This window comes from Mustelus asterias, chromosome 8 (genome assembly GCF_964213995.1).
Source record: "Mustelus asterias chromosome 8, sMusAst1.hap1.1, whole genome shotgun sequence".
NCBI classification, from domain to species: domain Eukaryota; kingdom Metazoa; phylum Chordata; class Chondrichthyes; order Carcharhiniformes; family Triakidae; genus Mustelus; species Mustelus asterias.
The window spans coordinates 14,321,369-14,336,500 of record NC_135808.1 but is presented as its reverse complement, the minus strand read 5'-3'; positions in this window follow the sequence as shown (position 1 = coordinate 14,336,500).

The window sequence follows — 15,132 nt, the reverse complement described above, 5'->3', positions numbered from 1 at the left end:
CCTCGGGTTGACGTTCTGAACTGGGAAAAGGCCAAATTTGATGAAATGAGAAGGGATCTGGGAAGCGTGGATTGGCACAGGCTGTTCTCTGGTAAGGATGTAAATGGAAAGTGGGAGGCCTTCACAGGAGAAATTTTGAGAGTGCAGAGTTTGTATGTTCCTGTCAGGATTAAAGGCAAAGTAAATAGGAATAAGGAACCCTGGTTCTCGAGGGAGATTGTAACACTGATTAAGAGGAAGAGAGAGTTGTATGAAATGTACAGACAGCAAGGAACAGATCAGATGCTCGAGGAGTATAAAAAGTGCAAGAAGCTACTCAGGAGGGAAATCAGGAGGGCTAATAGAAGACATGAGGTTGCTTTGGCAGACAGAGTGAAGGAAAATCCAAAGAGCTTCTATAGGTATGTTAGGAGCAAAAGGATAGTGAGGGATAAAACTGGCCCTCTTGAAGACCAGAGTGGTAGACTGTGTATGGAACCAAAAGAGATGGGGGAGATACTAAATGGTTTTTTTGCATCCGTATTTACTGAGGAAATGGGCATGGAGTCTACGGAAATAGGGCAAACAGGTAGGGAGGTCATGGAACCTTTACAGATTAAAGGGGAGGATGTGCTTGCTGTCTTGAGGCAAATCAGAGTGGTAAGTCCCCAGGACCGGGCAGGGTATTCCCACAGACGTTGAGGGAAGCTAGTGTTGAACTTGCAGGGGCCCTGGCAGACATATTTAAAATGCCAGTATTCACGGGAAAGGTGCCGGATGATTGGAGGGTGCCTCATGTTGTTCCGTTGTTTAAAAAAGTTTTCAAAAGAAATCCGGGAAATTATAGGCCAGTAAGTTTGACGTCGGTGGTGGGCAAATTATTGGAAAGTGTGATAAGGGACAGGATCTACAAATATTTGGATAGACAGGAGCTTATTAGGGAGAGTCAACATGGCTTTGTGCGTGGTAGGTCATGTTTGACCAATCTATTAGAGTTTTTCGAGGAGGATACCAGGAAAGTGGATGAAGGGAAGGCAGTGGATGTTGTCTTCCTGGATTTCAGCAAGGCCTTTGACAAAGTCCCTCATGAGAGGTTAGTTAGGAAGGTTCAGTCGCTCGGTATACATGGGGACGTAGTAAATTGGATTAGACACGGGCTCAATGGAAGAATCCAGAGAGTGGTTGTGGAGGATTGCTTCTCTGAGTGGAGGCCTGTGACTCGTGGTGTGCCGCAGGGATCGGTGTTGGGTCCATTGTTGTTTGTCATCTATATCAATGATCTGGATGATAATGTGGTAAATTGGATCAGCAAATTTGCTGATGATACAAAGATTGGAGGTGTAGTGGATAGTGAGGTAGGCTTTCAAAGTTTTGGACCAACTGAAAAATGGCAAATGGAATTTAACGCAGACAAGTGTGAGATATTGCACTTTGGAAGGACAACCAAAGTAGAACGTACAGGGTAAATGGTAGGACTCTGAAGAGTGCAGTTGAACAGAGGGATCTGGGAATACAGGTACAGAATTCCCTAAAAGTGACGTCACATGTGCATAGGGTCGTAAAGAGTGCCTTTGGTACATTGGCCTTTATAAATCGGAGTATCGAGTACAAAAGTTGGAGTGTTATGGTAAGGTTATATCAGGCATTGGTGAGGCCGAATTTAGAATATTGTATACAGTTTTGGTCACCTAGTTACAGGAAGGATGTAAATAAGGTTGAAAGAGTGCAGAGAAGGTTCACAAGGATGTTGCCGCGACCTGAGAAGCTGAATTACAGGGAGAGATTGAATAGTTTGGGACTTTATTCCCTGGAGCGTAGAAGAATGAGGGGAGATTTGATAGAGATGTGTAAGATTTTGATGGGTATAGATAGAGTGAATACAAGCAGGCTTTTTCCACTGAGGCTCGGGGAGAAAAAAATCAGAAGGCATGGGTTAAGGGTGAAAGGAGAAATGTTTAAAGGGAATATTGGGTGGGTGGGGGGCTTCTTCACGCAGAGAGTGGTGAGAGTGTGGAATAAGCTTCCGGATAAAGTGGTAAATGCTTTAACATTTAAGAAAAACTTGGACGGGTTCATGGATGAGAGGGGTGTGGAGGGATATGGTCCAAGTGCAGGCAAGTGGGACCCCACCACTGATATAAGGCTCACAGGCCTGTAATTTCCCAAACTGCCTCTTCTGCCCTTCTTAAATAGATGAACAATGTTAGCTACTCTCCAGTCCTCTGGTACCTCGTCCATGGCTAAACAGGGTACAAAGATTTTGACCAATGCCTCAACAATTTCTTCCCTCACCTCTCTGAGTATTTTGGGATAGACCCTATCTGGTCCTGGGGACTTGTCCACCTTAATGTTTTTCAAAATCTCCAATGCCTCCTCGATTTTTATCTCAACATGTCCTAGAATGTCAACATCTTTCTTTCTGCACTCACCATCCACAACATCCTTCTCCTTTGTGAATATTGATGCAAAGTACTCGTTAGGGACCTCATCCACCTCATCTAGCTCCACATACAAATTCCCTCCATGTCCTTGAGTGGACCTACCCTTTCCTTAGCTACCCTGTTCCTCATATCCAGATAAAAAGCCTTGGGATTCTGCTTAATCCTGCCTGCCAAGGACATTTCATGGCCCCCTTTTGCCCTCGTAAGTCCCTGTTTGAGCTCTTTCCTGCTATTTTTGTATTCCTCAACAGCCTTATCCGTTTTCAATTTCCTATCATTTATGTATGCCTCCTTCTTCTTTTTCACTAAGCTCACAATCTCTCTTATGATCCAGGGTCCCCGAATCTTGCCATCTTCATCCTTCATCTTTGCAGGGACATACTTGTCCTGAATTGTTAACAACTGACTTTTAAAAGACTCCCACATATCGGATGAGGATTTACCCTCAAACAGATGCCAGTTAACATTCCCTAGGTCCTGCCTAATACTGTCACAGTTAGCCTTCCCCTCGTTCAGTACTTTCACTCTGGGACTACTTCTATCCTTTTCTACAAGTATCTTGAAACATATAGGATTATGATCATTATTCCCAAAATGGTCGCCCACTGAGACATCAATCACCTGTCCAAGCTCGTTTCCCAGAACTAGGTCAAACATATCCCCTTCCTGAGTTGGACTATCGACATATTGCCTGAAGAACTCTTGGACCCACTAAATAAACTCTGCCCCGTCCAAGCCCCTGGCACCAAAGGAATCCCAGTCTATGTTGAGGAAGTTAAAATCACAACAAACCTGTTGTTTTTACATCTTCTCACAATCGCTGACATATCAGTTCCTCCACTTCCCGCTGGCTGTTGGAAGGTCTGTAGTAGAACGCAAACAGTGTGATTGCACCGATCCTGTTCCTGAGTTCTACCCATATAGCCTCACTGCATGATCCCACCAAGGTGTCCTCCGTCCGTATAGCTGCGACATTCTCCCTAATCGGTAAAACAACACCCCCACCACTTTTGTCACTCTCTCTATCTTGCCTGAAGCATCAAAATCCTGGAATGCTAAGCTGCCAGTCCTGCCTTCTTTCATCCTAGTCTCCGTAGTTGCGATGACATCATAGATCCATGCAGTAATCCAAGCTTTAAGTTCATCCACCTTACCTTTCACACTCCTTGCGTTAAAGCGAACGCACCTCAGACCATCTGTCTTGTCATGCTTTGTACACTCTGCCTGTGTTTTATTTCTCTTAGCCTTCCTGGACCGATTAACTGACTTCTCCACAGCCCCTGTCATCTGTACTGTGGCCCTTTTTGATTTTTGTCTTTGGTTTCTCTGTTTTCCCTTTTTTTCCCTAACTGCCTTTCGTTTCTGTCCCCACTCTACTTCCCTCTGACTTCCTGCATCGGTTCCTATCCCGCTGCCACATTGGTTTAAACCCTCCCCAACCAGCAAACACTCCCCCTAGGACATTGATTCCAGTCCTGCCCACGTGCAGACTTTCCAATTTGTACTGGTCCCACTTCCCCTTGAACCACTTCCAATATTCCAGGAATTTGAATCCCTCCCTCTTGCACCATCTCTCAAGCCACGCATTCATTTAAACTATCCTGACATTCCTACTCTGGCTAGCAATGGCACTGGTAGTAATCCTGAGATTACTACCTTTGAGGTCCTACATTTTAGAATAACTCCTAACTCCCTAAATTCAGCTTGTCGCACCTCAGTCCATTGTTTGCCTATATCGATGGTGCCTAAGTGCACCACCACAGCTGGCTGTTCACTCTCCTCCTCCATAATAGAACATAGAACATAGAACATTACAGCGCAGAACAGGCCCTTCGGCCCACGATGTTGCACCGACCAGTTAAAAAAAAAACTGTGACCCTCCAACCTAAACCAATTTCTTTTCGTCCATGAACCTATCTACGGATCTCTTAAACGCCCCCAAACTAGGCGCATTTACTACTGATGCTGGCAGGGCATTCCAATCCCTCACCACCCTCTGGGTAAAGAACCTACCCCTGACATCGGTTCTATAACTACCCCCCCTCAATTTAAAGCCATGCCCCCTCGTGCTGGATTTCTCCATCAGAGGAAAAAGGCTATCACTATCCACCCTATCTAAACCTCTAATCATCTTATATGTTTCAATAAGATCCCCTCTTAGCCGCCGCCTTTCCAGCGAAAACAATCCCAAATCCCTCAGCCTCTCCTCATAGGATCTCCCCTCCATACCAGGCAACATCCTGGTAAACCTCCTCTGCACCCTCTCCAAAGCCTCCACATCCTTCCTGTAATGTGGGGACCAGAACTGCACACAGTACTCCAAGTGCGGCCGCACCAGAGTTGTGTACAGTTGCAACATAACGCTACGACTCCTAAATTCAATCCCCCTACCAATAAACGCCAAGACACCATATGCCTTCTTAACAACCTTATCTACTTGATTCCCAACTTTCAGGGATCTATGCACACATACACCTAGATCCCTCTGCTCCTCCACACTATTCAAAGTCCTCCCGTTAGCCCTATACTCAACACATCTGTTATTCCTACCAAAGTGAATTACCTCACACTTCTCCGCATTAAACTCCATCCGCCACCTCTCGGCCCAACTTTGCAACCTGTCTAAGTCTTCCTGCAAACTACGACACCCTTCCTCACTGTCTACCACACCACCGACTTTGGTGTCATCAGCAAATTTGCTAATCCACCCAACTATACCCTCATCCAGATCATTAATAAATATTACAAACAGCAGTGGCCCCAAAACAGATCCCTGAGGTCCACCACTTGTAACCGCACTCCATGATGAATATTTACTATCAACCACCACCCTCTGTTTCCTATCCGCTAGCCAATTCCTGATCCAATTTCCTAGATCACCCCCAATCCCATACATCTGCATTTTCTGCAGAAGCCTACCATGGTGAACCTTATCAAACGCCTTACTAAAATCCATATATACCACGTCCACTGCCTTGCCCCCATCCACCTCCTTGGTCACTTTCTCAAAAAACTCAATAAGGTTAGTAAGGCACGACCTACCTGCCACAAAACCATGCTGACTATCACCTATCAATTCATTACTCTCCAAATAACTATAAATCCTATCCCTTATAATTTTTTCCAACATCTTGCCGACAACAGAAGTGAGACTCACCGGTCTATAATTCCCGGGGAAGTCTCTGTTCCCCTTCTTAAACAATGGGACAACATTCGCTAACCTCCAATCTTCTGGTACTATACCAGAGGCCAACGACGACCTGAAGATCAGAGCCAGAGGCTCTGCAATCACTTCTCTTGCCTCCCAGAGAATCCTTGGATAAATCCCATCCGGACCAGGGGATTTATCTATTTTCAGACCCTCCAGAATATCCTGCACATCCTCCTTATCAACTGTAATACTGTCTATTCTACTCCCCTGCAACCCAGTGTCCTCCTCAGCTATATTCATGTCCCCTTGCGTGAACACCGAAGAGAAATATTGGTTCAATGCTTCACCAATCTCCTCCGGTTCCACACATAACTTCCCTCTGCCATCTATAACTGGCCCTAAACTTGCCCTAACCAACCTTCTGTTCTTGACATACCTATAGAACGCCTTAGGATTCTCTTTAACCCTATCCGCCAAAGTCTTCTCATGTCCCCTTTTAGCCCTTCTAAGCTCGCTCTTCAACTCCCTCTTAGCCAATCTAAAGCTTTCTAGTGCACTACCCGAGTGCTCACGTCTCATCCGAACATAAGCCTCCTTTTTCTTTTTAACCAACAAAGAAACTTTTTTGGTGCACCACGGTTCCCTAGCCCTACCAATTCCTCCTTGCCTGACAGGGACATACCTATCACAGACTCGCAGTAGCTGCTCCTTGAAAAAACTCCACATGTCGGACGTTCCCAGTCCCTGTAATCTCCTAGTCCAACCTATGTTTCCTAATTCTCTCCTAATAGCCTCATAATTACCCTTCCCCCAGCTAAAACCACTGGCCCGAGGTTCATGCCTATCCCTTTCCATCACTAAGGTGAACGTAACCGAATTGTGGTCACTATCACCAAAATGCACACCAACTTCCAAGTCTAGCACCTGGTCTGGCTCATTTCCCAGCACCAGATCCAATATAGCCTCACCTCTAGTTGGCCTGTCTACATACTGAGTCAAAAAACCTTCCTGCACGCTTTGAACAAAAACTGACCCCTCTAACGAGCTAGAGCTATAACAATTCCAGTCAATATTAGTCAAGTTAAAATCCCCCATAACAATTGCCCTATTACTTTCACTCCTAAGCAGGATTGACTCCGCAATCCTTTCCTCAACCTCTCTAGAACTTTTAGGAGGTCTATAAAAGACTCCCAACAGGGTGACCTCTCCTCTCCTATTTCTAATCTCCGCCCATACTACCTCAACAGATAAGTCCTCATCAAACCTCCTCTCTGACACTGTGATACAATCTCTGACCAATAATGCTACCCCTCCCCCTCTTCTACCTCCTTCCCTACTTCGACTAAAACATTTGAACCCCGGGACCTGCAGCATCCATTCCTGCCCCTGCTCTATCCATGTCTCTGAAATAGCCACAACATCGAAGTCCCAGGTACTGATCCACGCTGCAAGTTCACCCACTTTATTGCGAATACTCCTGGCATTGAAGTATACACATTTCAAACCCTGCTCCACCCCACCTCTGCAATGCCGTGCATTGCAGTCCCCATCCATGCATCCCTCACTTTCAGCCCCACTACTCAGGATCCCTCCCCCCCCCCCCCCCGAATCAGTTTAAACCTCCCTGCATGGCCTTAGCAAATTTACCCCCCAGGATATTGGTCCCCTTCTGATTAAGGTGTAGACCATCCTTCTCATAGAGGTCACACCTTCCCCAGTACGAGCCCCAATTGCTTAAGTACCTGAACCCCTCCCTCCTGCACCATCCCCTCAGCCATGAATTCAAACCTTCCCTCTCCCTATTCCTCTCTAAACTATCCCGTGGTACAGGCAAGAGTCCAGAGATAACCACTCTGTCAGTCTTGGCCTTTAGTTTCCACCCCAACTCCATAAATCCCTGCCTAATATCCCCTTCCCCTATCCTCCCTATGTCGTGTGTCCCCACATGTACAATAACTTGTGGTTTATCTCCCTCCCCCCTAAGAGTCCTGAATACCCTGTCAGACACATCCCGGACCCCAGCCCCTGGTAGGCAACACACCAACCCTGAGTCCCTACCTTTAGTTCCGACCCTCCTATCTGTCCCCTTAATTGTGGAGTCCCCAATCACAAGGCCCAGTCTTTTACAGCCCCTAACCACCTGAGCTTTCTCACTCGGCTCACCCCCAGAGATCTGCTCTCTATGCTCAGTTGATTCCTCCTCAACTGTAGCCTCCAGCACCGAAAACCTATTATGGAGGGGAACCGCCCCAGGGGATTGTCTTCCCGATTGCTTCTTACCCCTCCTCCTGGCATTGACCCAAGCCTCATTTCTAGGAGTTACTATTTCTCTATAACTCCTATCAACTTCCACCTCCGCCTCCCGAATTATGCGGAGTTCCTCTACCTCCCCCTCCAGCTCCTTTACACGCTCCTCCAGAAGCTGCAATCTAATGCACTTCTTACAACTAAAATCTCCTGAAACACTACTGGATTTCCTCACCACATACATCCCACAGGAGATGCAGCATACTGCCTGAACTGCCATCCCTGAAGCCATTACCAGCAAGAAAAAAAGAAAACAAAAAACTTCCCCACACTTATAATTAGGTTAGAGGAGGATGGAAGGGTGGGATCCTCTACCAGTGTAGAGGATCGGGTATCTCCTCTGCACCAATTTATAGGGCTAGGGGCCCGAGAGAAAAAAAAAACTACTACTGAGGGGGAACCACCCAGGTAACTGACTTTTAAAGTTAAAATAAAAACCCTTCCCAGACTCCTTTGCTGCCCACTTCTAGTTTTCACTTTAAACTTGAAAAACTGCTGTTAAAGTAAAGGCCAAAAAAATGCACACACTAGCTGACTAATTAAATAAATAAACAATTCAATTAATCCAATTAATCTCTTACCAGCACTGCTGCTTTTCAATCACCCCTCTCAGCTTGCTCCAGTGGATCAATGAGGGGGAACCTCCCAGGTAACTGACTTTTAAAGTTAAAATAAAAACCCTTCCCAGACTCCTTTGCTGCCCACTTCTAGTTTTCACTTTAAACTTGAAAAACTGCTGTTAAAGTAAAGGCCAAAAAAATACACACACTAGCTGACTAATTAAATAAATAAACAATTCAATTAATCCAATTAATCTCTTACCAGCACTGCTGCTTTTCAATCACCCCTCTCAGCTTGCTCCAGTGGATCAATGCCCTGCAGTCGCTCCAAGACATCCTTGATCCTTGTACCAGGGGGCAACATGCAATCCTGGAGTCTCATTTGCGTCTGCAGAAACGTCTGTCTCTTGCCCTTACAATTGAAACCCCTATCACTATAGCTCTGCCATACTTTATCCTGTCCTCTAATGCAGCAGAGCCAACCACAATGCCATGAACCTGGCTGCTGCACTTTCCCTGGTGAGACATCTATGCCAAAAATATCCAAAACTTCATATCTGTTTTGGAGGGAGATGGTGACCGCAGGGACCCGTGCACTGCTTTCCTACTCTTCCTCTGTCTGGTGGAATTGTGTGCAGTTTTGCTGTCCTTATCTGAGTAAGGATGATTTTGCTATGGTTGGAGTGCAACAAAGTTTTAACAGGATGATTCCTGGGATGGCAAGACTGTTATAGGAGGAGCGACTAAGCTGGTTGGGATCATATTTCCCAAACTTTAGAAGAATAAGAGGAGATCTCATAGAAGTTTATAACGTTCTAACATGAGCACACAGGGTAGGTTCAGAAAGAATGATCCCGATGGTGGGGAGTCCAGAACTAAGAGTCATAGCTGGAGGATAAAGGGCAAACCTTTTAGGACTGAGGTGGGGAGAAATTTCTTCACCCAGAGGGTGGTGAATCTGGAATTCACTACCACAGAAAGTAGTTGAGGCCAAAATGTTGTGTGATTTTAAGAAGGAACTTACTTTTGCTCTTGGGGGTAAAGGAATCAAGAGATATGGAAGGGGAAGATGGGATGAGGGTATTGAATTTGATCATCAGCCACGATCATAATGAATGGCAAGCAGGGTGGAAGGGCCTTACTCAAGCAGGGTGGAAGGGCCTACTCATAAGAACATAAGAACATAAGAAATAGGAGCAGGAGTAGGCCATCTAGCCCCTCGAGCCTGCCCCGCCATTCAATAAGATCATGGTTGATCTGACGTGGATCAGTACCACTTACCCGCCTGATCCCCATAACCCTTAATTCCCTTACCGATCAGGAATCCATCCATCCGCGCTTTAAACATATTCAGCGAGGTAGCCTCCACCACCTCAGTGGGCAGAGAATTCCAGAGATTCACCACCCTCTGGGAGAAGAAGTTCCTCCTCAACTCTGTCTTAAACCGACCCCCCTTTATTTTGAGGCTGTGTCCTCTAGTTTTAACTTCCTTACTAAGTGGAAAGAATCTCTCCGCCTCCACCCTATCCAGCCCCCGCATTATCTTATAAGTCTCCATAAGATCCCCCCTCATCCTTCTAAACTCCAACGAGTACAAACCCAATCTCCTCAGCCTCTCCTCATAATCCAAACCCCTCATCTCCGGTATCAACCTGGTGAACCTTCTCTGCACTCCCTCCAATGCCAATATATCCTTCCTCATATAAGGGGACCAATACTGCACACAGTATTCCAGCTGCGGCCTCACCAATGCCCTGTACAGGTGCATCAAGACATCCCTGCTTTTATATTCTATCCCCTTCGCAATATAGGCCAACATCCCATTTGCCTTCTTGATCACCTGTTGTACCTGCAGACTGGGCTTTTGCGTCTCATGCACAAGGACCCCCAGGTCCCTTTGCACGGTAGCATGTTTTAATTTGTTTCCATACTCAAGTTTCCATTTCCTCGGTATGTTTCTGTGTAGTACTGAATCCGTTTCTGGGTGCCATAATTTTACAAGGATAGGAAGCTATTGTAGAAAAGATTAAGAGAATGTTTCCACAGATGAGGGATTTTACTGACGTGGATACATTCTCCTCAGAGTCTCCACAGAGCAGAAAAAGTGAAAGCAGATTGAATGGAGGTTTTCAAAATCATGCGAAACTGAACAGTATTCCACTGTTTGAGGCATCAAGAGCCAATGGATACCAATTTAAGGTAACTGACAAAAGTACCAAGGTGTTATGATTACGACATTTAGGCGCTACAATGCATTTCCTGAGGGAATGGGAAAAGTAGATTCAATCATGACTTTTGGAGAGGAATCCGATAATTATCTGAAGAGGAAAAATGCAGCACTGAATAGAGTGGGACAAGCTAAATTGCCCCTTCAGAGAGCCAACATGGACACACAGCCATTTTGTAAACATTCTCTGATTCTAGAATACAACAAATATTCGCTCAACATATATCTTCTACGAACATCACCAACATTTGTTATCGTTTAATGGAAGTAACGGGAAGAAAAAAATGGAAATTTCTGACTTATAAAATGTAGCCATTTCAAAGCAATGATGAACACTTGCATCTGTTCCTCAATGATGTTATCTATGGAAAGGAATTTTCAAAGTGCTCTGGGAAATGTAAGGAAAATAACAAATAATAACATGCCACCCTTCCAAGTAATTACTAAAATCACATGGTAAGTTGTTATGCAGGCAAACAAGTCATTACGAATCAAATTGATACGTTACTGAGAAGATCGCGAATTGAGTCAATTTCTGGAATGGAAGCAAAAGGAACATGTTATTTAAACTGTAGCACTAGAAGCAAAACTTTGAATTGAAGCAAACACAGAGAGCAGAAACAGGTAACGTTAGGCAAAAACAAGGATATTTTAAAAATAAATAAATGAAGATAATGACCCGTAACTTCCCAGCTCCCGAGCGTCGGGTTTGAGGGTGCCGCAAAGATACGCTGCGGGATTCGTCTCCGATGTTTAGAGGTGAAGCTTCACCTGGACATTATCCAGAAGCGGAAACTTCATCTGAAGAATTGTGCTGCATTGGGAAGGATCCCTCAAATCGAATCAAATAGTTAGCATTGAATTGTTCTGCCAGCTTTGCACCAATAATCACTCTGTAAAGGTTAGAAAAAAATAAAAACACTTCTAAATTCAGTATAATTATTTCAAACACTTAGATTGAGCCCCACAGCGAACCACCACCACACCTCCCCACCGCCCCCACCGCAGCCCCCCCCCCCCCCCACCCCTCACCTCCTTCAGAAGAAAAGATTCTCCCGATCGCTGTCACTAAAATATTGTTACTCTTTATTAATTCTTAGACTGTGCCTCTAGTTCTAGTGTGCACAAGAGGCAACATCATTCTGTGCCCATCATATCAGTCCCTTCAGATCCGACATGTTTCAATAAGATCACCAATAAGATAAGATGTGGGTGGCATGGTGGCACAGTGGTTAGCACTGCTGCCTCACAGCTCCAGGGACCCGGGTTCGATTCCCGGCTTGGGTCATTGCCTGTGTGGAGTTTGAACATTCTTCCCGTGTCTGTGTGGGTTTTCTCCGGGTGCTCCGGTTTCCTTCTACAGTCTAAAGATGTGCAGGTTAGGTTGATTGGCCATGCTAAATTGCCCATAGTGTCCCGGGATGTGTAGGTTAGAGGGATTAATGGGTTAGTTGTGTGGGGGTTGTGGGGCTAGGGCCTGGGGTGGGATTGTTGTCAGTGCAGACTCGATAGGTCGAATGGCCTCCTTCTGCACTGTAGGATTTTTATAATCACCATTTATTGTTCTAAGTTAGAATGGATTTCGGCACAACCCATTCAACCATTCTTCATAAGACATCCCTTCCATCCCAGGAATCAGTCGAGTGAAGCTCCTTTGAACTTCTGCTAATACAATCAATCCTTTTTGCAAACAAAGAGACCAAAACTGTGCAAAGTACTCCAGTTGTGGTCTCACCAAGGCTCTGCCCGATAGAGTAAAACATCTCTTAAATCTTTAAAGTATGCTCATGTCTTCAATGATTTTTTCTTCTCGATGGCAAAAGCAAAATACTGTGAAGCTGGAATTCTGAAATGAAATCAAAAAATGATGCAGTACTCAGCAGGTGATGCAGCATCTTCGGAGACAGAACTAATGTCACCATTTTGGGCTAATGACCTTTCATCAGAACTCAGAAAAGTCAGAAATGTAACAGATTTTATGGAAATGAAATATGGGAGTGAGGAAATTAACGAAGTCTGTAATTGGGTGGAAGGCAGTATGATCAAATGACAAGAGTTGGTGGTGAATTCCAAGGTAGGAATTTTAAAAATGATTTACCCTCCATAATATGACTTTGTTTTTGCTCTGAAAAGGAAAATAAAATCTCATTCAACACAGGCTTTTCTTTTTGAAATTCAACAAATATTAAAGTTGTATAAATTCTAATATGTAACTAAGATGATATCTGACTATTTTCTTTCAGCTGTATTTATCTTAAAGAGTTGTGTGTGGAACAGATTGATTTGATGAATCTGGAGTGCAGGTATAACCAAATTCAACATGCTTTCTGCTTGCTGTCCAATAGATTGCTTCTCATTTTGAACCTACATCAGAAATTATCATTAATGCAAAAAGGAGAGCCAAATGTTTAAGTTCCTCCCTGTTGGTACATGGCATTTTTACAAGCAAATCATCGGGCAGATTTGGGAGCATTCTCCACATTTGGAGTGAACTATCAGGCTGATAATATTGGGTGACATTACCACCAGTTTTGTATAATATGGCAAGTGGGTGGGTTTAAAAGCTGAAACAAAATAAAAACAGAATTTGCTGAATTGACAACACCTGTGGAGAGAGAAACAGAGTTAACATTTTGAATCCGTATGGCTGCTGAGTTCATGCAGCATTTTCTGTTTTTATTTCAGATTTCTAGCATTCAAAATATTTCACTTTAGTTAGAAGTTGGCACTCTGCCCATGTTATGTTAATGTAAATTAATAGTACATTGAAGATCGTTAATGATTTAATGGATTACGGTGTGAATGCTATAATACACCTTTGGAGTCAGATTCATGTCATGTGTCCTTCAAGTTTTTGTTTTGAAGGGACAACTTGTTAAGCCAGTTTTAGAAGCAACAGCTAGACCCAGAGTCTCAGCTCAGTAGCCAGTCAAACTGCTGCTGCTGTGTTTCCCTTTTTGAATGCGCGGGCTTTCCATTTTACATGAGTCAGAGACCTTTTGGTGGCTGCTGAGTACTCCGTTGAGTACTATATTTTGTTGCTGGCCATCGCCCAGGACTATAAAGTATCTGAGATATATAGGCATTGTGGTCTCCTTTCTTCTGAAAGAGTGCGCTCATGAACAGTTTCAGAATATTTCATGGCATGCTGCCTACCCATTATTAACTAAAGGCGTGCCAGACTGGATGCTGTGTTCGTCTGTCATACACTGCTTCTGCTAACCACCCCCGCCCCCGCCCCCCCCCCTCCCCCCCCCCACCCCCATCCTATGATTGATTCAATTGCATATTGACACAATCAGGCGGCTGCTCCCTTCTTGAATCAATACTGCTTTTGAGGTACAGCCAAAGTGATTTTCTTCCAGCATTCACAATTGTACAGTGTTGCACACTAGCACAAGATTGCACATTTTGAGGTCGTACTCTCATTCGATGCCCTCATTAGGTCATTGAACCTTTTCTGGCATTGGGACCATTTACTACTAACTGACACTGTCACCTCCTCCCTGGCTGCACCCTTCTGACATGGCGTTTCCCTCTTAACTGGGGTAGGCAACAGCTGCACACATCAGTCGGCGACTACATGTAGGAAGGCACTGAGGGATTACCCATTGGATCTAAGAGCTGGTTTGGCCCTTCTCCCTGCCTCTTCACCTCACTCAGAAAGCATAAACATCTCTGGAGGGAAGCTTGCATCAACTAGGCAACTCATTCATGGAAATAAATAGTTAACTTGTTAAGGTTAAAAAGAATGGCATGTCTGAATGTTACCACCGTTTGGAGACAGCGGGGCTCAAAATAAAATGCACTCACCGCAGAAACCTGTAAACTGCTCGATGGCAAACTATACTGTGGAGTTTGATGTGATCTTGCATCTACTGCGTCGCCTGGCACGTTGTCATAGTAAGAAGTCTCACAACACCAGGTTAAAGTCCAACAGGTTTATTTGGTAGCAGAAGCCACAAACTTTCGGAGCGCTGCTCCTTCATCAGGTGAGACGTTATTAAGACGTTGTCATGCCAGGGCGCCCTTTAAACTATTGGCCGTGACCACCTTCCGGGACTTAAAGCTTTATCATTCAAAGCAGAAAGACATTCCGTGTGCCAACATCAACATTATCACCATACCCAAATACCCCACTGTTCCTCGATTTAATAGAATAGCCGTTCTCCGGCATTCACTCACAGAGCGCAAAAGTAAAATAGAATAGAGCAAATTTTGAGACGCTATTTAAAAGACAATGCTCTCAACGTACAGGGAGTAAGAGTGGAAAGCACTGACTGGTCCCAGACTAATCATGTGGTAAAGAAATGGTAATTGAAGCCATTGAATCTATTCAAATTAATTAAAAGAGCGATCTGTGCAGGAATACTAAATGCAGAAAGAACTGCTCGAAGTAAAATCCAACAGCTGGTCATATGGTGATGCAATGCCAACTGGCATAACTTTTTTCGGAATATCCAAGTC